Source organism: Myodes glareolus, chromosome 4 (assembly GCF_982192425.1).
Source record: "Myodes glareolus chromosome 4, mMyoGla1.1, whole genome shotgun sequence".
Lineage (NCBI taxonomy): Eukaryota > Metazoa > Chordata > Mammalia > Rodentia > Cricetidae > Myodes > Myodes glareolus.
In genome coordinates, this window is record NC_142029.1 from 32,299,711 (window position 1) to 32,323,413 (window position 23,703).

The 23,703-nt window shown below is 43.9% G+C and overlaps 1 long non-coding RNA gene across 2 annotated transcripts in view; it reads left to right on the forward strand.

Annotated features, from left to right (window-relative positions):
• LOC125393367 (uncharacterized) overlaps positions 1-23,703 on the forward strand; it is a 228,200-nt gene that overhangs the window by 135,617 nt on the left and 68,880 nt on the right. The window contains exon 1 of one of the 2 annotated variants that reach the window (XR_015001788.2): positions 8,827-9,381. The exons of the other annotated variant lie outside the window; for it this stretch is intronic. This is a non-coding gene — a long non-coding RNA (uncharacterized LOC125393367). Of the gene's footprint in view, positions 1-8,826; positions 9,382-23,703 lie in introns of those variants that run through there. 2 annotated transcript variants of the gene reach the window in all.

Genomic DNA, 23,703 nt, shown 5'->3' on the forward strand with positions numbered 1-23,703 from the left:
CTGAATGTGGCCGGATTCTCTTAATGTGGCTGGCCAGAGTCTTTCTGAAAAGCCATTGACAATGGCATTGGGACTTGTTTCCTCTGCATATACTGGATTTTGCGGATCCAGTCCGTCTGGACACTCACCTTCCTGGACCTGGAGGGAGGCGGGAGGAACTTGAACTTCCCACTGGGCAGGAAACCCTGACTGCTCTCAGGGATGGAGAGGGAGGAGGAGATGAAGTGGGGGGAGTGGGAGGGTGGTGGGAGGAGGGGCGGAAATGGAAACTTTTATAATTTAATAAAATTACAAAAAAAAAAGAATCACAGAAGTAGACAGTTAAGACTACAGAGGGTAATAATAAGAGCCTTACGCCATGTGCTGTAAGAACTGGATTAGCCATGAGGTCATAGAAATCTTCCATGGAAACATAACAGAATTACAACATGAGGGGTGTTTATGAGCAGCTAGCTGTGCAAAGAGAGGTAGCTGAAAAGAAAAAGCAGGAACATCAGGCCCAGAGGCCTCATGGGCAGAGGTCTTGTGTACTGGAGGTCAAAGGTGTTGAAGCTGGACTGCCAAGCATAGGCACCATGGTGGGATGAGATTACAGTGGAAGGAACAGGCACACCAAGGGGTATGGCCTGAGGCTGGAGAGACAGCTCAACAATTAAGAGCACTGACTGCTTTTCCTGAGGACCCAGATTAGATTTCCAGCACTCATACGGTTCACAACCATCTGTAATTCCAGTTCCTGGGGATCTGATGGCCTCCATGGGTACTGCACAACATAGTATACAGCCATACATGTAGGCAAAACACCTATACACATAAAATTAAATACATCTTAAAACAAAGTGATGTGGTCTTTTCCCCAGTGACAATTGAAAGTTCATGGAATGCCGAGGCAGGCCCAGGAGAGGTAGGGTTGGGTAATGGTAGTTTTAAGTATAGCTTTCTGTGATAAGACAGTTTTTGAGGCTGGAGGGATGGCTCAGTGGTTAGGGGCTTGTACTGTTCTTGCAGAAGACCTGGGTATGGTTCCTAGCACCATATTGGATGCCTTACAGCTGCCTCTAACTTCAGCTCCAGGGTGCCTTGTGGCCTTTGCAGGTACAGCACATAAACCCACACAGACACACAACATGCTCTCACATGCTCAAATAATAACAATAATAGTAATAATAATAAATGAATGAAATAAATAATTAAATCTTTTTTAAGAGACAGCTTTTTTTGTATAAGTGTTAAATATCTTTGCTAAGGAAATAGACCAGATTTTGGTCAGAGCAATGGGGGGGCTTATGGGGCTAGTATTTCAATAAGGCTTGTACAGAACCCTTATAAAATATATAGTGAGATAGAAACATGACTCAGTTCATACCATATTAATATAATACATATTAGATTTTATGAGTTTAATGCATCAAGATTAGAAATCATCTTTAAAAATATTCAGAAGGCTACATGTTTAAAAATTAAATTACATTTCATAAAATAGCCTTTGGTATGGGAGAAAATAATGAACACCAAGTATAGCAGAATTTGTATCATTATGAATGACATTTAGTGCATGTTAATAGCATTAACAAATGTGTTTCATATGAGGTTAAGTTCAATAAGTTAGATGAAAGCAAGAGAACAAATTGGAAGAGATGGGGAGGGTGGAAGTAAGCAGAAATTGCAGGCATCTGTGAACTAGAGACCATAAATGGTGCACTCTTGGGAGAATAATATACCCTAAGCAGCTTCTTTAAATCAGTTAATATTATAAACAGCTGTTGGAAACAACAAAACAAAACTGTTTGATAGGTGGTTAATTTGGTAAAGTGTTTGCCTCAAGCACTCAAGGACCTGAATTTGGATTCCCAGAATTTAGGTGAAAAAGCCAGGCACTGTGGCTGGCAGCAGCAATCTCAGCCCTAGGGAGGTGGGACCAGAGTATCCCTGGGGCTTGCTGAGTTGGTGAGCTCAATGTTCAGTAAGAGAATGAGTCTCAAAACATGAAATTAACTGGGTGTAGTGGCACACACCTTTAATCCCACCATGTGGGAGGCAGATGCAGGTGGATCTCTGTGAGTTCAAGACCAGTCTGATCTACGTAGTGAATTTTCGGCTAGTCAGGGTGGTGCATGGATTAACATCCCCTCCTCCTGACCAGCAAAATCAAGGTAGAGAGTAAGGAGGATTCCTGATGCCAACCTCTGATCCCCACATGCCTACACATACATGTGCATATGTGCCTCTATACATGTGTGTACACATAAATATGTAAACTCACACATACCCCAAAGCTATGAAAGATAAAGAAGTAAAAGGAAATTAAATGCAAATACATCAGAGTATTGAAAAATCAAGTGAAATTGACTAACCAAGTACATGAGAGGAAATTAATTGCAAAACGTGAAATAAATAATATTGATAATAATAACTACAGTCTTCTCTTCCGATACCCAGAATGTTTTTCTAGAGACCTTCTACCATGACTTTGAGGGATTTTCACTGTTGAAGTTGATCTGCAACATAGAAATGGGGGCAGGGAAGCATTACATCTATTCAGAAAGCTATCAACTACCCACAGTCTCTGATTTCTGTAGATGCTGATGTACGAAGTATCTGGCAGTGTTTGCACTATGACTTATGTACTTGACTTTTATAATGTTAGCTGTCCTAAAGTTCTATAAATATTAAACAGGAGAATTGATTTTCTCAAGTGTGACCTTTGAGATCTTGGCAGATTGGTTGCTGGAAGAGGCAGTGGACATAATGGTTAGACAAAGCCCCAAATCTCTTGTTGTTAGAGTAAATTTTAGAACCCTTCAATACCTGACCTCTTCTCTTCTGGACCAGGAAGGAAGATGTTTGCTTCCTCTGAAGGCTGTAGTTATGAGCTCTTCCATCAAAGAAATGAAATGACATCGTGAATAATGCATTATACCTATCAAGACCAGAAAGATACAAAGGACCCCTAAGTGTATTTCCCTCTTAATCCAAACTTTCCCCTTATAGTACAGGTAGGTGCGGTAGGTGTGGTTTTGCCTTGGTGGGTTCTTCCATGTTAATTTCCCAGTAATCGGATAATTAGAAAGGAGTCACATTGCATCTCCCTTTCTTTTTCTCACTATATATACTTTATACCTCTGGATTCTTGGCATCCATGCAGAGATGTTTTCCAGGCTGAGATCTGCTGCGCCTAAGCCCCCATACTGAAGTTCTACCCGGAGCACTCCAGGATCTGACCCTGCTTGGATAGCTGATCTTTGTAGAGGTCGCCATATTAAAGTGATACTTCCTTTTTTTTTTTCATCCTTACCCACTCAGCTTACCTTCCCCCATCAGCACTAACTTTCTTGTGTCAGAGAGAGTAGTTTCTGGTCTTGTTTTATGGTTACTTTGTAGTCTAGGGACCCACTGAGACCATGGCCTCTGGGAACTCACTTGCCTCTGCAGGAATAATTTACATGTTTCTCTAGCAAATAAAACTGTCTCTTCAAGGGAAGTACTACAAGAAACTCTTGGGCATGTATTGAAATGCCTAACATTACAATGCTTTGTTGCTTTTCTTTTTTCTTTTCATGGTGAACAAAACCTTTGTTTTCTCTTGGACTTTAATGCGGGCAGCGATTTTTCTCCTGTGTTGTAATTCTGACGGCACTTTCAGGATTCTTGAAGTACATTGAGCTATTACAAAAGGACCAAAGGCAAAGAGCTTTATAAATCCCAGTAGCTCCTTTTGTGTTTCTGCTCCTGCTTTTTTTTTCTACTATGAATCAGAAAACCGGGTAATAACATGGACCTAACCATAAGGACCAATGGCCACAGCTGATATCACTTGATCTGGTGTCCGCCCCCGTGCTAAGCACCTTGTGTGCACAGACCCACAGCAGTCCTTGGGAGAGAGCACCTCATGTTGAAAAGAGAAGACAGAGTTAGGAATGTGACCAAATATACTGGCACAGGGAGCAAGTGCAGTCACAGGGATTTAAAACCAGAAGTTCCCGCTTCTAGAACTGGTCATTGTAACTGTGACACTGAGCTCAAACTGTATATAAAGTGCTTCCTCAGGAGGGATGTGGCAGTTTCTACAAAATAAATTTATTTAGTGTATGGAACAGAACTCTTATCTCACTCATGCAGAATTGGTAGCTCGTGTTAACAGGGTTCAAGTTTCCAGTCCTGGTGGAGAAAGTGGTACGACTGGGGGTCTAATAACTGGGGGAACATTCATGAGCTCATCACGTTCTTATCGAGGACAGCTGCTTTAGGAGGGACAACTGCTGGTAGCAGAGTGTGGAGTTCAGTGACTCACACACCTTAACTATTGTTCTAGACGCTTCCTTGTTCTTTCTTGAATCCTTCTGTAGAGTAGATTCACATCCACCAAGGCAGACCTGAGAATGCAAATGGGGTGTGTTAAAACAAGGGTGAGAAATGGGGAGCACTCATGATATAGCAGGAGAGAGAGAGAGGGAGGGAGGGAAGAGGGAAAGAAAGGAAGAGGGATGGGAGAGAAAGGTTTGTTAAGCAGATTTAACAAAAAGAACAGCAAAAACATTAAAAACCTCATCATGAGCCTGGAAAGATGAAGGTTGCTTCTACTGACATTTTAATACAATGAATAGATAGTATGACCATTCATTCACTTGTGCATGGACCAGACTTCAGGTTAGAGGTTGTAGACTTAGTCTTTGTTATTGAGTAGTCCTATAGTTTTAGGAAAAAGAGAGAGTAAATCAATTTTAATGAAAGTAATGGGTTACCATCCATGATAGAAAAAAAAGGAACACAGGTTTGGGATCAGTGTGCTTCCAATTAGGGGTCAGTAAAGAAAGTCTTGACCCTAAATTCCACATGAGAGAGCTGGGTCCAGTAAGAATTTATGGGTCACTAGGCAGACATAGAATAAGAGAATCAGAGAAACGTCTAGTGTCTGATAAATCTGAAAATCAATAGCTTGCTGCTTAAACCTTGGGGGCTATAGTTTGTGAAAATAAATTTGCATTTAAAAAGTAATGCATAGTTATATTGCTGTGGAAATTTCAATAATGGACAAGGTGAATGTCCCTTCTTGCATGAATTGTCCCCTCCATGTCTTTAAGTCTGTGTTATTTTTTCCAGAATGAATCCCTATTATCAATGCTATAGGCAGCTTGTCTATGTTCATTTTAAAAATAGAAAGAATATTTTGTGTATTTAAATATATGATCACAAATCCATGTTGGGGAAGCTGTGCTGTTGCCTGGTGAATCCCGCACACACTTCACCCTTTAGTCCTTTCACCGATATTTGTGTTCATTGCCTTGAGTCATCACTGTGGTTCGAGGCCTCTGTCACACCATCAACAATGGGCTCTGATTGCCCCACCCTTCCCACTATTGTCCTGTGTCATGGAGATCCTGCGGTTTTGGATCTTTAGGTTCGTCCCCTTCTCAATGCTCTAAGAGTTCATAGATGAGGTGGATGTTGGGGTGGGCCAGCTCATAGTCCCCGTCCTGGGACTGGGTGTCAGCTGGACTGGTCAGCCTGCCAGCTTTCCACCATTGCCAAGTCCCCCCCCCCACTTTTCAGCACTGCCTTGGGCAGCCCACCCAACGCAACCCGCTCTGCTCTCAGGCCCTCGGGTCCAGCTCATTCACATTCACACCACGAGGACCAGCTTCACTGTTTTGCCCAGGCAGGATTCAGGGCCATCTTTCCCAATTGCTGTAGGGGGCATATGGAGTGGAGGCAGGGTCAGCTCTCCTGTTCTCACACCTTCGGGGCTTGCTCATCTGCACCCGACCACAGGTTTAGCGCTAGTGTGGTGCCCTGGTGGATTGCAGGGTCCGCGGTCCTGTGTGCTGCAGCTGGTGAGGGGCAGGACTAGTTCTCCCACTCTCGGGGACCTGGAGTCCTCTCTTTCACTAGCCGCAGGTGCAGCAAGTGCTCTTAACTGCTGAGCTGTTTCTCCAGCTACAATTCCCACCTAAAATTTTACATAATGAATTCAAAGACAAAATCTTTCTGAGAATGCTCTTATTTCGAGTGATAGGAAACAATTTTAAAAGCCCAAAGATGTTAGTTACTTATGAACAAAGTTAAAACAGAGGCACTTGGCTTCTCAAAGCAGAGTCCTGGGAGACAGGAGGATGAAGCCATGTGCTGCTGTGTGGTCGAGAGAAAGCTGCTTTTGCAGAAACACCATAGACGGAGACAGCCCACTGTGGGTCAGTTGACCTCTGCTAGCCTGAGACTCCAGTGGGATGTTCAAGAATTTAGTAATGACTTACCGAGTGAGTAGTGATGCTTACTCGGTCATCTGAGCCACCCATGCTTGAGAGGTCCTCTGACCCAATCGTGATGCTCCAAAGACTTGGTCTGCTATAGATGACCTCTGTCTAAGAAGAGGGAGGGAAGATGAACGGTGTGTTGTGAGGACATCAGACAGCCCCAGTTAGTCTCCCTCATTTCTTAACCTCTTTTAATACTTCCTAAGAATGGAGAATGAAGAGAAGGTAGTTTTTATTCTTGACTGTACTCCATGCACCAATATCACAGATTGTTTCTTCATTCTACATTCTGTTTAGGTTTTTGGGGAGAGGGTGAAGATGGTGGGGGTATGATAATGTATGGATCTCCAGTAAGGCTACTGGAGTATATGTAACATTCCTTCCCAAACCTTCTTTTTAGCATGAGAAGTATACGAGTTTTGGAAGAATTATTGGAAAAAAAAGTCATGTCAGAAAGAAGTCAAGTGGATACTAGAGAAAGCTTTCAACATGGCAATATGCAAAGTTGAAACAGTGCAGCAATGTAAATAAAAAGAATTAACAATATCGCTTCACATACCTCAACTTTGTGGTAATGGTTGGTACATGATTCAACTCCCACTACTTTTCCTTGCTTGCTAGAATCTTTTTGGCTGCCAGTGAGATGCCTGTAAATCCATTTAGCACTTCTGCAGACATTCTGCAACTCAGGCGTTTTCAAAATGCATTCTCTTCTTAGGTTTAATTATTCATAGGCTTTCTTATTTTGTGGCAGAGTTGTTGATATGGGAAAAGCTTTGGACATCAATGTGTTGACTAACCTACTAGGCAGAGATAGGCAATTACCAAAACTTTTCAGGTAGATAAACAGAAAGCACTTTGAGCTGTTGTGTCTTCCCCATGTGGATGCTCCCAACCCCTGTAACAGCCTTTGAGTTAAATACGGCCATCATCCCTGATTTTCAGATAGGGAAGCAGAGAGGAGACGGACAGCTGCACATCCAAGAGTCATAAGGAATCAGTCCAGGGTTCCCCGGGGGATGCTGTGCTCTAACTTGCTCTCACGGTCTCTGTGCATTCAGGAATATGCTGCCCTAGAGCTGACTGTGCCCAGACCACTCCTCTTTCCTGACCAAGTAGGAGGGTCATCTAGTCTGACTTGATCGTCTCCAAGTGCTCTGTATTTTTCTTAGTTTCATTACAAGTGTTTTATTTGGCACTTTTAGTCCTAATTCCTAGTTTGCTGTTGTCTGCCTTTTATGTGCTAGTGTGTAGGTGTGGGTGTGTGAAAAAAGACAAGAGGTAGCCTCAGGTGCTTTCCTCAGTTGTTTTGCACCTTATTTTGGAGGCCGGGTTCTCAGTTTTACCTGTAACTCACTGGTGTAGCTGGGTTTCCTGGCCAGTGAGCCCCAAGGACCATTCTTTCTCTGCTTTCCTGTGGGATTACAAAGGCGGGCCTCTCTGTCTGGCTTTCTACATGGGTGCTGGAGATGTGAACTTACTCGGTCCATCCACAAGCTTGTGTAGCAGGCCTTTACCGACCATCTCCCCAGTCTTTGTCTATTACTTTTTCTTCTTCTCTAGAAACTTCTTATAGAAATGATTCACATAGGTTCTATGTCCTATCCGTAGAAATGCACTTAATGTAAAATCTTAGTGGTAATACCTCTGCATTAAATAGTATAGGAAGTAATTAAAATTAAGAGGGAATTACTGTGTTGTAATATTTTTTCATTTAGATACACATCTAAAAGATAGTGTTTTTATCTATAAAAAATCAAGTTGAAAATAAACAAAATGGATTTTTATCATTATAAAATAATACACAATTGTACTGTCAAGATTCAGGCCATTCATGAAAGTATAAAGATAATTCCTAAAAATCATCCCATCCTTCCTGCCCCTGAATGGTATCCACTGTTAATGTTGGTCAGTGTTGACCAGATAGCTTCCATTAAAGAATATTTCCATTAAGAGGGGAACTGGCATAGGGCCTTCCAAACTGGTGAACAACTTTAGCTAGTTTTGTCTTTGGATGAAAGCACCGGACAATCCTGCATCCATTCCTCCTTTTCCTTCCTCCGGCTAGGCAGACATTACTAATTCCTCATCATGTTTTGTCACTGATCTCCTAGGCAACCCCTAGCAAGCCTTGAAAGTGGCATGCGGAATGAAACCCATTTGCCATCCTTACTCATGCTGACACACAGACATTAATCTCTTTTAAAGATTGTCACTTAGCTCTTTTGCTGATATCTCAGTATTCTGAGGGTTCGCCCGCCCCCCCACCCCGAGAATCTGGTTTGGCTTATTTTATTTTTCTTTATAGGAGTAGAAAGGCTACTTTGGGTCTTTTATAAAAATAGAGCGGTCACTTGGATTTCTTTTTAAATGCGGAAAGTTTATTTTAATCAAGTTCTATCTTTCTTTGACCTTTTAGAACTTTGAAAACGAATGGTTAATAAGACACCTTCGTGAGCTAAAAGGGGCTTCAGTCTCAACTATGACGTAAAAACGTTCTCAGGGTATCTTTCTCTAGCTAGACTTCCTTAGTATATGCTGAGGGAAGACTGAGCGCTGCCCTCACTTCGAGGAACAAATGTCTGCCTCAGGGACAGGGAACCCCTGTGAGCATGCGCAGCTGCTCCGCTGGGCTCTCTCGCCCGAAGAGAATGATTTTCTTTTTCTCTTGTGCTCACAAAGTTAAGGAGAAATACCAGGCTTCTGGTTGGTTGTGGGTATGTGTGATAACTGAGGGCAAGTCCTTCCAAAGCAGGATATAAGGAGATGGGTGGAAGAATTGAATATGTCTCATGTTTTTTTTTTTTCTTTTCTGTCTGCAAGTTCAGTTAACGCCACCTACAGAGCTTACCTTGAATCTGAGTAATTTCCATTCAGTCCGTTCATGTTTGTTTTCTGTCTGTGAAATCGAGAAAGTTCCACTCACATTTGTAAGATGGCGGTCATGAAACGCCAACCTTATGAGGTTCTGTGAGAATCGGTACTGGCTATGTAATGGCTGTGAACGCGTTTTCATAATATTATAAAAGTGTGTATCAGCTAGGACGTTGAAGTCTACTGGGTGGAGTTTTGGAGACGAAGAATCGCACTGTCCCTTCTCCTCACCGGATAATCACGGAAGTTGATGGAGGTGAGATGTCTTTGAATTTATACAATAACCTAGGAGTGGTTTAGTGGGACGGAGATCTGTAGGACGCATTGAGAAGCACCCAGTCCTCTATCCAAAGCTCCACCCGTTGACAGTATCTGTTCCAGGGCTTTGTGACTTGTCTAGAAAGGCCCTGACCTCTACTCATCAATAGAGAATGCCTAAAACATTGCTTAGCTCTTTCCTGCTCCCTGAGAGCTCCCCACTGGGATCACTGTTGTTTGTTTCCTCCTTAAAGACAACCTCCCCCCCATCAGATGGTGTGGAGGACATGAGAACGGCCCCCATAAGGCTCATAGATTTGAACGCCTGGTTCCTAGTTGGTAAGACTGTTCAGGGAGGGTAGGAAGTATGGTCTTTGAGGAAGTGTGTCACCAGTGGTGGGCTTTGAGATTTCAAAAGTCCATGTGAGACCCAGACTTGCTCTCTCTCTGCTTGCTGCCTGTGGATGCAAGCTCTTAGCATGCCTGTCCCCACGCTCTCTGCTGCCACACGCTCTGTCGTGCCGGCCATGGACTAACCCTCTGAAACTGTAAGCAAGGCTCCAATTAAACGCTTTCTTCTCTAAGTTTCCTTGGTGGTGGTCTCTTCACAGCAGTAGAACAGTATCTAAGCCTGACAGCCTCAAGCCATACTTAGCACATTATTCATTGTACTGCTTTGTAGACAGACCATAGTTCTTCCATATTGTTCTGGTTCCTGCCTGCTTCTCCCCCCCCCCCCCCCCCCCCGCCGCCACCACTCTTCAATTACTGAGGAGCATGCTCTTTAGCCGGAGTTTCTAGTTAATACTCCCAAGTTTGTAGGTGGACTGAGGGATTTGTAGGTGGACTGAGGGGTTTCATAGGTGTGCCTAGCACTACACGAGATGCAGGTAGAGAGAAACACGGAGGAAAGTGCAGCCCAGCATTTGAACAGTTGCCTGGTAACAGCTGGCATCTTTCCCTATGGCTGTCAGGGTCTTTCTGGTGTGGTGCTGTTAGGGCCCGTAGGTCCCAACATAGAAACTATTTTCCCTAACTCAACTGGTATGGAGGCACGAGAAATAACAAGACACATATCACACACATATCAGATGGGCATCTCAGGCTTCCTCCATCCTGAAGATCGATCTGCGTTTATTATCTCAACTCCTTTTATCCCCCAGGTAAACCAAGGTGGACACTCATTAATATTCTCTTTTTGGGGACTGCGGGGTTAGCAAAACACCTGCAACTTAAGTCACCAGTTTTGGAAAACACCTCTCCCCAGGCAATCTACCTTTTAACAAAGGAGAAAGAGCAATACATCCTGGCCTTTGTTAGGTGGCTATCTTGCTTGTTTGGCCGAATTGCAGTTGCCTAGTGGCCAGTGAGTCTGCCTGTAAATATTTTGTATGAAATATGGACCTACAGGTGCTGACCAGGTAATGAACAACCATCCTACACAACCATGCTTCTTCCTCTACGTCCACCTCTATACTCCGGCTAACAGTCAGGAGTCCTTCTCCATTCCGTATTTGTGACACTTTCCTTTGCCTGTAAGGCATTTAGTTACCCTGAAGGATTTTTTTTTTTGTAATTTTATTAAATTATAAAAAGTTTCCATTTACGCCCCTCCTCCCAACGCCCTCCCACTCCCCCCTCCCTCTCCTCCTCCCTCTTTGTCCCCTAGGGAAGTCAGGGTCTCCTGCCCTGTGGGAAGTCCAAGTTCCTCCCCCCTCACTCCAGGTCCAGGAAGGTGAGCATCCAAACAGACTGGATCCCAAAAATCCAGTATATGCAGAGGAAACCAGTCCCAGTGTCATTGTCAATGGCTTCTCGGAAAGACTGCAGGCCAGCCACATTCAGAAAATCCGGCCACATTCAGAGAATCTGGTTGGATCACATGCTCGTTCAGTCACGGTCCATCTGGCCTTGGTAAACTCTCATTAGATCCGACCCCTTGTATCAGTGGGTGATAGTATCCCTTGCAGTCCTTCGTCATTTTCTTCCTCCTTTTGCTCCTCGTTTGGATCTTGGGGGGCTCAGTTCGGTGCTCCAACGCGGGCCTCCATCTGTATCGTCATCCAACGCCAGAGGAGGAAATAATCAAGAGTCCCAGGTAACCTTGGGTGCATGGGGGGGGTGGGAGGGTTGATGGAAGGGGAGAGGGTTAGAGAGAAGGGAGTAGGGGAGGAATGGAGAAAGCTCGGTTGACCGGGATGGGGGGAAGGGAGGAAGGATGAATGTGGGATCAGGGAAGAATATATTTCAACTAAGGGAGTCATATTAGAGTTTACAGGAAACTTGATTATATATGGGATCCCAGGTCCAAGGAGAGATCCCCAGATTGTTCTCTGGACAGAGGAGGGGGTGCCTGAACCGGCCTTGGCCCGTGACCATACTGATGAATATTTTGCTTATCACCATAGGTACCCTGAAGGATTTTAAAAATAAACTCTAAAATTTGAAACAGTAGAATTCCTACAGTCCCCTCCCCAGTTTCCCCCAGCATTCTCATCTGGCATCACTGCCTGCATTTGTCAGAAGTAAACAAATTCAAGTTTGTAGATCGTGCCTAACTCAACTGCAAATGTTGCTTACATGGACCAAACACCACGCCCCCAAGATCCAGCCCAGGAGGATGCATGGCATTTAATCTCAGTATATTTGAAGTGTTTCCAATGGTGCTGGCTCCGTAGCCTTGGGGGAGCCCATTTTCGGTGCCCCTTTGACACAAGATCAGCAATGAAAGCCATGACCTTTTGCGGAGTTTTCATCTCAGTTTGAAGGAGAAGTTGCTCAAGGGCGTTGGGGCACGGTAAAGGAAACTTGATGTGAAATGCCACCCTCTTCCCTACGAGTAATAAAACTTTAAGATCACAATATTATTTCCATCACAAGAAAACGAGCAGTGTAGATGGAGGTTTTATTGTCACGGAGTGTTAGGTTGGGCACATTTTTATTGGGTCAATTTTATGTTTTAAAAATTTGGACACTGAGAAAATAGAATTGACTCTGACCAGCCAGGGGGTGCTCAGCTCCTGGTCAGCTGCCCTCTCGCTTTCTTTGTGAGAAGACCCAGAGCTGGCAGTCCTGACACATGTAAAGCCTGCTGTGCTGCCGGGGTAGCTTTAATTGTCACTTTTGTAGATGAAAGAGTTTAGCCATCAAATGCTGCTAAAATCTTCTCGAGATTTATATGCTGGTTGGTTTTGTGTCACCTTGAAACAAGCTCAGGTTATCTTGGAAGAGGGGACCTCAACTGAGAACATGTCCCCATCATACTGGCTAAGCCTGTAGGGGCATTTTCTTGATTAATGATTGATGTAGGAGGGCCCAGCTCACTGTACGGGTTGCCTGCCACCCTTGGGCAGGAGTCCTGAGAGCTCTAAGAAAGCAGGCTGAGAAAGCCATGGGAGCAAGCCCATAAGCAGTATTTGTTATGTTTTTTGTCTAAGAGGCAAACCACGCCCACTCCTGGCGGCCCCTCCCTTCGGCCACCATCTTAGATCACTCACTGTCCTCTCTTGGGGTTTGCGCGTCCCCCCCTTTACCCTCCCCCCCCCGCTTCCCCCCTTTCTGTCTCTTTCCTCTCCTTCCTCTTCTCCTCCTTCCCCCACACTCTCTCTCTCCTTTAAGTAATAAATATCCAATCCTATTCTGTAGGGTGTGTTTGCCCATGTGCCTTCCTTCTACCCACTGCCTGCTCACATCTGCCCACATGGTGGGACCAGCCTGTCTAGTGGCTTGCCTTGCTGGGACCCAGCAGCTGCTCTGGGGATCTTGCAGGGACCCACAGTCGTCTCTGCCTTGGGACTGGCTGCTCCCAGAGTCCGCTGCCTGCCTACTGCTGCCGGGGACCCGCCAGCCTTTTTAAAACATAAAAGTATTCCTCCATGGCTTCTGCTCCAGTTCCTGCCTCTAGGTTCCTGCCTTGAGTTCCTTCTCTCAGTGATGGACTATCACCTTGGGATGTAACTTTAAACAACCCCCCCCATTCCCCAGATTGATTATGGCCAGTGTTTTATCACAGCAATAGAAGGCAAACTAAGACAATATAGTAGTGTTCATCTTTAGGAGAAGATCTTTCAACCCCAATTTTCTCAAGTCCCAAGTGTACCCTTCCCATGATGTCACCTGACCATCTACTATGGGACTGAGCAAGGCATGTGTGTGTATCAAAGTACCTCTTGCCTTCAAAGTGACCGCAGTAGGGTTACAGTTACTGCAAATATTAATAATCTGAATTTGTTCAAAGATCAGTTCGATGCTGACATGCATGGACTTTCTTAGAGGTACTTAAATATTACATTCTAAAAAGGTTCTGAGAGTGTCTTTGTCCTAAAATATAAACCCCTTGTCTTGCACATCACATAGCAAAAGGGAACCTGGTTTTATTTTTGAACTTCCAGGAACTCGTGTAACTGCTGAAATCCGAATAAGAAGATTAATATTACAAAAGAGTTTCTGTTCACAGGATGCAGAAAGTACAAGACGCCTACATGTATTTGGACTTTCAAACATTTGCTGGAAGATTAATTATAATAATTTTGCTTTTATATCAGTAGTTTTGTCTTTTCTTTTACTAGTGAGGGCATAATTAGCTGTGTAAGTCTGATGGGCCCCCGGCTGAGAATCAACGCTCTCAGTTTCTAGAACATCTAGTGATTTGTCTCTGTACTGATATATGTACCAACCATCGCCTTAAGGAGGATGCTTAACCTCTCTGGCATCCTTTCTCATCTTTACTTCCTGGCAGAGATGTTGTGGTCCACTGAGGTGTGTATATGATGATCATTGATGGCTCAGTACCTGTTAGTGTCGCATAGACTAATTGAATCACTGAGGTCTGAGCTTCACCTTGACATCGTGGAAGTTACTACGCCTCCATAGATTTCTTATCCCACCATGTTTCGCCTCATCATGGCTGAAGAGACTCGTTTAGTGGTGGAGAGTTAATGGAGGCTCGTCGAATCTAAAGTGGGACTGTAGCACAAATTCTAATTGGTCATAATAATAAAATCCCAGAGACAGATATTGGGAGGGGGGTGAAAATTGAGAGATCAGAGAAGCAGTGCCTCCAGCCACTGGAGAGACCTTGTACCTCTACCAAATTCTCAGACTGAAGGGGTGATCCTCTCTCTATGAATCCTTGGACTGCATCTCCGGACTGCATCCTCAGACTGTCCTCAGACTGCATCTCCAGACTGCATTCTCAGACTATCCTCAGACTGCATCTCCAGACTGCATCCTCAGACTTCTGCTTCAGACTGCATCCTCAGATTGCAATGAGCTCCTGTCTTATATTACTCTCTCCACCTAGCCATATCACTCTTGTCTCCACCTCCCTAGTGGTGGGATTAAAGGCTTAGTATCCCAAGTGCTAGGATCCCCTTTGTGTGAGCTCTGTTTCTCTTATAGATTAGATCAATTTTGTATAGCCCTGGGTGGCCTTAAACTAACAGAGATCCCTTTGCCTCTGTCTCCTGAGTCCTGACATTAAAATATGTGACACGTCTGCCTGGCCTCTAGAGGCTTAGCACTGCACTCTGATCTTCAGGCAATCTTTATTTGTTAAAACACAAACAAAATATCACTACAGTGGCCTTTCCTTTGCTCTCAGCACCCTGCTTTCCTAAGAAAATTCACCAGTTTGAAGGTTTTCCAGCTTCCCTTGCCGCCCACCTGGAACTATTCCTATCCCATCTAGATCCTTTCTGTCTCACCGCTGTTTCCTATCTTATTCAAAGTGAGTTTCATCCCTTGGAACAATTCCCTGCCCTGGGACTGTTCTTTGTCATCTCCTGTTATGTCTCCCTCCTCTGGGACCCTGTCCCACCATTGCCAGCTATAATCACCCATCTCCTCACCTCTTTATGCCCTGCCTCCTTCATCCACAGCGTTTGCAATGACACAGGAGCCAGAACACCTTGTTCGAATCCTAACTCTCATCCTGGGTTTTTTTTTTTTTTTTTTTTTTTAAATTTCAACAGGGAAACCAAGTTTTGAGCTTGGTTTATTTAGAAGTGTCAAAGGGTTCTCGTAAGTCTCACTTCACTGTTGGGACTCTGGGACAAGGTCCCACCTCTGTCTTCCCCAGATGTTCAGGTTAGGGATGTCATAGGTCATATAGGTTCTATGTTCCTGCTGGCCTGGCCACTCTCATAGCTCATCACATTCATCTTTTCTACAGGAGTTTCAAGTCTTTCTTCAAATATCAAAGGACAACTCCAGGCTTCCAATTAATTAATTTCACAGAACAGCTTAACTTAGTGTCTAAACATCTTAACATCTGATCTGTGTCTAGAACTATCCTTGTCATTCATAGACACGAGGTTATGTCACCATGAGTAGTACTTAGGTAAACAGTGTCCCTCTTAGAATAGTCTACCATTCTTATTTCCTAAGCTAGTCCAACTGTAGCTGCTCTACCATTGGCTCTGCTTTCTTCCTACTTCAACAAAATTCACAGACTAGCTTGTCTTGGTACTTTGGACTCTCCCCAGAACATAGGCAGAGTTTAGAAGAGTAACCTGAGATATGTTTATCTGGTTTCACCTAGACTTTCCTGAGGGCATTTCCCCAATGGATCATTTATATTTTTTTGCACAACTTAATGTATTAATTGTTCACTACTTAATGTATTAATTGTGATTCGCCAGAAAAACAAAAGCAGTTGGAGAAAGCATGTATCAATAGAGTATGTATGGATTGGTAGTTTAGTTTTGAGCCATTGAAGGAACTAGCTTATACAAGTCTGACAGTTGACAAGTTCAGTATCTGCAGAGAAGTCCAGGTTTCTGAAGAGCAGAGGCTGGTGTTATGCTTCAGAAAGCAGCGGGCTGGCAGAATTCCTTCTTGCTTATAGAGGTCTGTTTATATCAAAATAGTATGCGGTAAACAATATTATTTTAGAAATATAGGCTGAGGTCCTCTAGTGCTTGGCTAATGGACTTGGGCTTGAGTTTGCAGAACTCTTAAGTTTCGGGCAGATCTGGGGGAGGTATATTCTCAAGCAGCCGTGTGGAGGAAGAATCTGCAGAGAGCAGAGGCTAAGTGAGCGAAACCTGATTTAGTATTTGAGGGAGAAAGAGTCATGGGGTGAGAAGAAGTTTGTCAGCGGAAATAGAAACTCATTTGGGACTAGAGAAGGGAAACCCTGGGAGCCAGTAAACTGTTGGGCTTCAGGCTGCGTGGCTGGGAGGATGGTGCTGATGTTAGGATGAAGAATGTGGTCAGATGAGCAGCATTTGTACTCGTGGGACCCCGATTGGTATAAGGAAGATTGTACCTTCTTCGTGGTTTGACATTTACTGGTTTAGACAAACAGTGAAGGACAGGGAACAGTGACTTCCGGGACCTGGCTGAGGAGAGCATGGTTCGGCATGCTGCTTGATGGCCGTGGCGAACAAAATGTTCTTTGCTTTGAGAAGTGAGGGATGAAATGGCTACTGGCAAGAAAACCAGATGCTGTACCGTCATGGAAGTGAAAGGCAGGTGGGCCTTCCCGAAGCAGCCCTGGCCTTGGCTGTTGGTGAGGGCTGCTGGATTGGTCCCAGCAAACATTGTTCAGGACGGGCAAATCAGCTTGGAGAGGCATGTCAGGCTTTGATGAGAAAAACCAGTGGTCCGTAGAGAGGCATTTCTGTTTTTCTTTTCAATTTGTTTCACCTTCTTTGGTATGGTATCCACTCCTTGCCACAACAAGCAATCCCTCATGCCTGGTTTAACCTCCGGCTCTAACAAAGGGGCGTCCTTCGCCTTCACACCCTCTGTTTCTGCTTTCACCTGGGTTGGTTTTGAAAGTTAACTCTGCTGTGCCCAAGTCCTCCGAGCAGATTTGCTCAGGAGACTTCTCTCAGCCCTCTCAGTTGTAAGATGAAGGTCTGGACATTCTTTGCTACAAATGAGCATAGGTTGAAAGAAACCTCCAGAGCCCAATGAAATTAAAGGGCCTTGGGGCCAGGCGTGTCCAAAGGCTTGATATTGTGACAGGCCTTGTTCTTTATAAGGTTTATGCTCCAGAGACACATACCCGAGGGGAGGGCAGAGTGTGACCATTTCTCCCTGAGAGTTAGATGGCACCACTAAAAAGCATAAAGTTATCTGACAAAAGACAAAACCAAATCAAACCCAAACCAAACCATACCAAGCAAAACAAAACAAAAGCAAACAAAGAAGGCCCACCAGCATCTATAGTTCTTAAGTTAGAAAGTTTCATGTTCAGTTTTGCCCAATATTTGCGAACTGAGTGTTTTCATGAGATATGTAAGTATTATGGCCATTTGGCCTCCCGTTTTCCTGGACCCCATTCCCTCGGCTGCATTTTCTATGGCACAAGGGGAGTGACCATTTGCAGCCGTTCTTCTACAATAAAGTAAGAGCCAGGAAGAGTGGCTTCTGCTGCTTGGCTTATACAACAACCAAACAACGACAGCAAAACCCAAACACAGCAAAACAGATACCAGGCTTCACCCCAATCCACTGGTTCTTTTGCTGAATAGTCACATAAAGAACAGGAATCTGACCTCTGTGTTGTATGACAGATATCTCATCTAGAAGAATGATACTGGTTAGCAGGGGCCATTTACCGACACCCTGTGTGCAAGTTGCTTCAGGGTCATTGTGTCTGGGGCTCAACTACAGTTACCTCTGTCAGTATTTACTCTAAAGATGCAGCCCTGTTTAAGAAGGACACGTGGTGAAATGTGCCCATGGGTAGCAGAGTCCCCATGGCTGATGCCTGTATTGACCACTCAAAGACAGAGAAGGAATTTCCAACCCATTTCTAGAGAAACCAGTTTTATTAGCTTCTGTTGGATTTAAGAAGGAGGCTATTTTAATGTGGAAACATATTGAAGGAAAAAAATCCTCCTGACTACACCTTACATTTTGAGTGTAAAATACTCCTTACTGGCACTCATATGACCATGTTATCCTGAACTGGTGACACTGTTTTGGGAAGTTGTAGAAGTTTATGGATATGATACATAGCTGGCAGATATAGGGTGGTAGCATTCCAATGTATGGTTTATAGCTCAACCCCACTTCTTGTCCTGTCTCTGCTTCATACTTTTCCAAGTTCAATGAGGTAAAGAGTCTCAGATGCCCGTTGGAGCTGCCCATTGGCATGCCTTTCCTACTGCAATAGACTGTATCCCCTTAAACCACAAGCCAAGACAAATTCTTTCTTTGTCAAGGCGTTTCTTGTCAGATCTTTGGTCACATCAATGAGGAAAGTAACTAATACAGAACATGTATTTGTAAAGGGAATGCTGTTCTGTGAAAGTGGAGGATACTGGATGCTGAGGAATTCTGGCATTTCTCCAACCAGGAGTTGGGAGGGAGAGGCATAGTCTGATGGTGACTCCAAAGTGTGCAAGCCAAGGGCTCAGGGGTTCAGCAGAGTGGCAGCTGCCAAAGCACAGAATAGGTTCCCTGTGAAGGATTCACAGGGGTGAATCAGACAAAAGAGAAAATTCAGGGAGAAAGAGAGGCATGTGATGCTCTCCATGGCAGGTGGAGAGCTTCGGCAAGGTGCTTGTGTGTGAGCATGTGTGTATGTGTGTACGGAGGCTAACGGTGGACAATAGGTGTTTCTATCATTCTCCACCTTAATTTTGAGACAGGGTCTCTCTCTGAATCTAGAGCTTTGACTGTCTAGACTGGTAGGCCAGCAAACCCCTGGGGTCCTTCTCTGTGCACCCCTATTTTCGGATCAGAGGTACACACCACAGTGGCTGACTTTTTAAATAAGTAATGGGGATCTGGATTCAGGTCCTCATGATCAAGTTGTAGGCTCTTTATTGACCGAGTCAATACCCCATCCTCTTGGCAGGGTATTAAGTGGATCAGGCTTGGTAGGATAACCGGAGTCATGTTTTATCATCTTATAGTCTGTGACATGGAACTATATAGTAAATATGAACCATAACAAAATAATGTCTTCTCTTGGCCTTATTATCCCCATCTGTATAACGCATGTAATGAGCTTGTTCTGAAATTTTAAGAGAATTAATCTGGATCACATGACAGTCCTTTGGAACTTGTAACAAGCTATATGAATGAAAGACAGGTTTGATTTATTATAATTAAATATGAGTGATGGGTTTAGGTTATATGTGGCCATTCCATTCCAATAAAACCATTCTAAAAGTATTACAACTCTATGTGAATCCATTCCAAGGCGAAGAGTCACCAAAGAGGCTGGGATCATGTCTGGGTGCCTACCTAACCAGAGAAAAGTTTCTAATTCTTAATTACTGTATTTCACTTATATTCATTTTACCTCTGAAAATGTGTATATATAAATGACAGTTTCGAAGGGACATATTTCTTTTGCAGAGAAATCTTTGCTCTGTTCCCTGAGCATTGACAGGGTCTATCATCTATATAGTTTTTATAGACTCATTTGGCAAATGTCATGGCTTATCAGAATTATGTAAGTCAGGGTTTGGTAGCTTTAATATTTAATTCTTCAAATGTAACCTCAAGATGAGTATTGAATGATTTTTTTTATTATTTGTATGTGTGTGAATTTAAATAAAACCAAAAGAACAAGTAAGGGGAAATAACCAAAATTTAAGAAAAAATAACATGAGCTAGAAATTAATATCCCTCAGTATAAGGAATGTAGATTCATAAAATAGGTTCAATATTTGGTGACTTGCAGCAACAAAGGTTCGTTTTGACATTCAGGTCGTGGGTTCTTTTTGACCTTGCCATTGTTTCCACAAGGGACAGAAAGATTCCTTTGCTTGAGTTTAAGTGTGATATTGGAGCTTGTCAGTGATGACCCTGATAGAAGGAGGACATGTTAACAAGTGAATTAGCATGTTGCTTGAAAAAAAAATGAGGAAGAACAGTTGTTCTGAAGCCATGAGAGATGCCCTGGTCCTGAGTTGGGAGCTTTAGTACTTGCTTCAGAAAGCAGCCAGAGGGGAGAGGGAGAGGAGAGGAGCAGGTGAGGGCTCAGCCATTCTCTGCACAGGTTGATAGAGCAGCCTCCATCATTCAGATACCTGCAAGTTCTCAGCTACCTAGTGGCAAGAGTCAAGGCTAATGGCATGGATACCCCCTTCCATGCAGCGGCAAAACCTAGCCACAGAAATTTCTGTGAGAGGAAGAGATATGGATTCTCCACTGTGGGTGACCAAGTCATTTTCAGGTAACTCCCCAAGCTGCCATTCACGACAAGTAGTTAGTATGTTGTCTGATGAGCAGTCGCCGAGCCTCCAGAGAGGTTAGATACCTGTGATGTTTCTTCTCCCCTTTCATGGCATCTTATTATTGTTTGTGATCCATGGGGTCTGACTAGCTCTGATCTTCATGTGGTATCAGAGGGGAAGGTCTTCACCATATGGTCAGCTCAGAAAGGTGGAGCCCTCAGTGATGTAAGGATCAGTGCCCTTGTGGAAGTGATTCCAGGGATCCATCTCATTCCTTCTGCCAGGTGAGGAGACCAGTGAGGTCCGCCACCACCAGCCTGAAAGAGGGTCCTCACCAGAACCCCCTCCTTTCTCCCTCCTCCTCATTTCCCTTCTCCTCCCTCTCCTCATCCTGTTTCTTTTCTTCTAATAAGCCCTCCAGTGGGTTTAATATCCTCATAAACTCATGTGAAGAAAAGTGATTACGTTAGTCTCTGAACTCCTCCTTCATGCTCTCAGTCAGAGTTCGCTCATTTTTCTTTGAAGATGGAACCCAAATCGGAAAGGCTTATTACCTCCTGCCATTGATAAACACTTAGAGAGTATGTGATCATGTAACTGTCTTGTAAGCAGGAAGCTCAAGGGCTGCTATGTAGTACTTCTCAGAAACTGTCTTTGTAAACTCTCTCTCTCTCTCTCTCTCTCTCTCTCTCTCTCTCTCTGAGAGAGAGAGAGAGAGAGAGAGGAGAGAGGGGGGGCATGTCCAAGTGCACGCATGCCTGGAGGACAGAGGAGAATGTCAGGTACTCTCCTCTATCATCCTCTGTCTTATTCTTTTGCGTGAAGGTCTCTCACTGAACCTGGAGCTCAATTGTCAGTCAGCAAGATTCAGCTGTCTTCCTGCCTCTCCCTCTCCAGTGTTGGGGTTACAGGCATACCTTGTCATGCTTGGGTGGATGCTGGGCCTTTGACCTGAAGCCCTCTAACTTGCCCACAAGCCACCGAACCATCCCCGCAGGCCTCTGGAGACATTGTCTCAAGAGCACTGTGCCATTCTCCCTCACTTTTCTTTCTGTGTTAGAAAACAATGGAACAATGAAGCCACATTTGATGAGAGCTTTGTTCTTGGGACGATGTGACTGTGTGCACAAGTGAGGCCAGCTCCTGGCAACAGTGTTGTAGCATTGTTATGTTAGCTCCTGTCTTAGTTAGGGTCACGATTGCTGTGACGAACACCATGGCTAAAGCAGCTCAGGAAGGAAAGGGTTTGTTTGGCTTGCACTTCCACACCACCATTCATCATCTATGGAAGTTAGGACAGGAACTCAAGAAGAGCAGGAACCTGGAGGCAGGAGCTGATGCAGAGGACACAGAGGAATGATGCTGACTAGTTTGTGCCCTGTGGCTTGCTCAGCCCACCTTCTTCTAGAACCCAGGACCGTCAGTCCCTGGATAGCACCACCCACAATGGGCCTCTTGAGGTTATTATTCTAAGAAATTCAATAGTAAACTCTAGCTGTTGTTCATTATGCTGGCTATTGTGACAATTCAGAAAATATTCTTGCATGAAATTTGGTAATTTACATAAAGATTATATATACTTATGTAATCCATATTTATCTATATATGACTATGCTTCTTCCTTCCCACTTCTCTCTCCCTCCCCTCTCGCTTTCTTTCCCTTCCCTCTCTCCCTTCCTCTCTCCCCCTCTTCCTTCTCTTCCTTCATGTAGTTACAGAAATACAGTTCTGAAAGGAACCTTGGAAAGCTGTCTGATAACTCTCAAAGCTTTAGGAAAGCAATTGAGCTTTCAAAGAAAAATTCTATTTTTTTTTAAGTTTTAACTTTGGGCTTCTTAGTAAATGGCTTGTCATTCACCAACAGTCAGAGACTTTCTGAAGTATACTCAGATGTCCTCTGCTGAAGGTGACTTGGTGCCATTTGGAATAAGAGAATGTATCTGTTAAGTCATCAGTGTCTGATGAAAATGCAAACCGAATAGCGGTGTCTGTTCTGACGAGCCAAGAGAGTTGCTGGAAATGCACGAGAGATGGTAGTTCGGTAGAGCAACCCCTAGACATCACTGGAACCTTGTCAGCTGGGACAGGCTGATGTGAGAAATGTCACAGTCATCTAGGGCAGGAGGTGGGCGTCTGATGACTAAGTAAACGAAAGAAACTGAGTTGGGGAGGGGATCAGGTTTAGTGCCTGCCTGGTTGCCTTTCTGCTGAAGCATGATAGTCAGTGTTTAGCCAACACTATATTTGCCTCTTTTCTGACCGTAGACTCATGAGTCTTGTGACTATGGGACTGGGCTTCCTCTGAGGGTCCTGAGGTTCCTGCCGTCTGTTCTGTTTTCATCTGGGGTTTAGTATGCTCACAGCACTGACTATTAGGACTTTCCATTTTTCTTTCAGTTTTAACTCCAGAGTGTTTATATATCTGCAAAAATTTAACTCTAGCAGAAGTTTCCAACACCTTCATAAATGGTGCCGGCAGCTGGGACCAGCCCTCTAATACATGATACTTTTGAGGGGACGCTTGATATCCAAACCCTAACAAAGTCTGTAGTAAATACACAAATGAGATGTATCTTTTATATAAAATCCAGGGCCAGGAGGAGGAGAGAGCACCCAGATTGCATTACTGAGGAAGTCAACTCATATACCATACAGAAGAAATAATTAGCAAAAGAATATTAAGAAAAAAATGCTGTTTTTATATTTCATTATTAAAGCATTCATTTATCAATTCCACAAAAGCATGTAGAATCTGATAAATAAAAAAAACAAGGTAGGAGCTGGAGAGATGGCTGCTCGGCAGCTCAGGCCCGAAATAACCACACAGAAAACAATATTAATCAAATCACTGCTTGGCCCATTAGCTCTAGCTTCTTATTGGCTAACTTTACACATTAATTTAATCCATTTCTATTAATCTGTGTATCGCCACGAGACTGTGGCTTACTGGGAAAAGTTCAGGCGGGGTTACAGGGCTTCCCTCTGACTCCACCTCCTTTCTCCCAGCATTCCGTTTAGTTTTCCCTGCCTAGCTCTGCTCCCTTATAGTTATGCTATAGGCTCAAAGCAGTTCCTTTTTAATCAATGATATTCACAGCATACAGAGGGAAATCCCACATCATTTGTAGTCTATTATCTCTCTACCATCTTCTATTGCTTGTCCTTTCCTCGAG